The sequence below is a fragment of the Spinacia oleracea genome, chromosome 6 (assembly GCF_020520425.1).
Source record: "Spinacia oleracea cultivar Varoflay chromosome 6, BTI_SOV_V1, whole genome shotgun sequence".
Taxonomy (NCBI): domain Eukaryota; kingdom Viridiplantae; phylum Streptophyta; class Magnoliopsida; order Caryophyllales; family Amaranthaceae; genus Spinacia; species Spinacia oleracea.
In genome coordinates, this window is record NC_079492.1 from 137903616 (window position 1) to 137904706 (window position 1091).

The 1091-nt window shown below is 44.9% G+C and overlaps 1 non-coding gene across 1 annotated transcript; it reads right to left on the bottom strand.

Moving 5' to 3' along the window:
- Positions 1–647: 647 nt before the first annotated feature.
- LOC130464553 (small nucleolar RNA R71) lies at positions 648–754 on the bottom strand. Its single transcript, XR_008924951.1, has one exon. It is a non-coding gene; the product is annotated as a small nucleolar RNA R71 (small nucleolar RNA).
- Between the last annotated feature and the right edge of the window lie 337 nt (positions 755–1091).

Consider the following 1091-nt stretch of genomic DNA (forward strand, 5'->3'; position numbering starts at 1 on the left):
ATTCTAGATTATTGTTTGTTACTTCTCAAGGGACTCTCGTTCCTTGAGACCGGATCTCACGACTGTTTTTTAGTTTTTGCTTGTTTATGCCCAGGACTGTCCATACCAGCGATCTGACTTCGTTCGATCCTGAACCTGAACGGACATTTCGTAGACGGCGTAGATTCGTTAAACAGTTGAGAGACTATTCTGACTCTGAATCCGACTATCTGATTAGCAATCTATTCCATACAAATTCAGAGATGGGTGACCAAGCACCGCCACCGCCACCCCCACTTGTGCCAAGGCTTACAGACTACTCTAAACCAAGTCTGTCTATGCTCCCCAAGGCAATCATGCCTTCCATTGCGGTCGAGAATTTCAAGATCGAACCCCAGCTGATAAACATGATCGAGAGACACCAATTCGGTGGGGAAAAGGGTGAAGATCCTAAGCTCCATATTCAGTCTTTCATTCAGTATTGTGCCACCATTAAGCAGAAGAATTTAACACCGGAGCAGACTATGGAGATACTCTTTCCATTTTCATTGAGTGGGAAGGCAAAGCTATGGATTAATAGTCTCAACCGCACAACTATGAAAATCACCGATTGGAATTCTTTGGCCCTTGCATTCTATGTTAAATATTTCCCACCTGAGAAGACAGCTCGCCTAAGGGGACAGATATTAGGTATCTCTCAACAAGCAGATGAGAGTTTGTTTGAGGTTTGGGAAAGATTCAAGGACTTGCAAAGAGAGTGCCCACACCATGGTTTGGAGGACTGGTTCCTGGTTCAGCAGTTCTATAATGGTCTGGGTAATGAGTCTAGGTGTCTTTTGGATTCAGCTGCCAGTGGGAGATTTATGCAACTGGAGGTGCCTAGAGCTTTAGAGGTGATTGAGGAGATAGCCATCCATAGTGCCCAATATGGGAATCCTAGAGGTTTTGCCGATCGTGGTGTTAAGCATGAGATGAACTCTATTGAACAGCTTACTGCTCAGCTAACTGCCCTACATCACAAGCTGGATAATATGCAAAATGCAACTTCCTAAGCCACCCAACAAGCTAGTGTCGCCGCAATGAGTGCTCAGTTGGCCAATGTCTGTAATAGT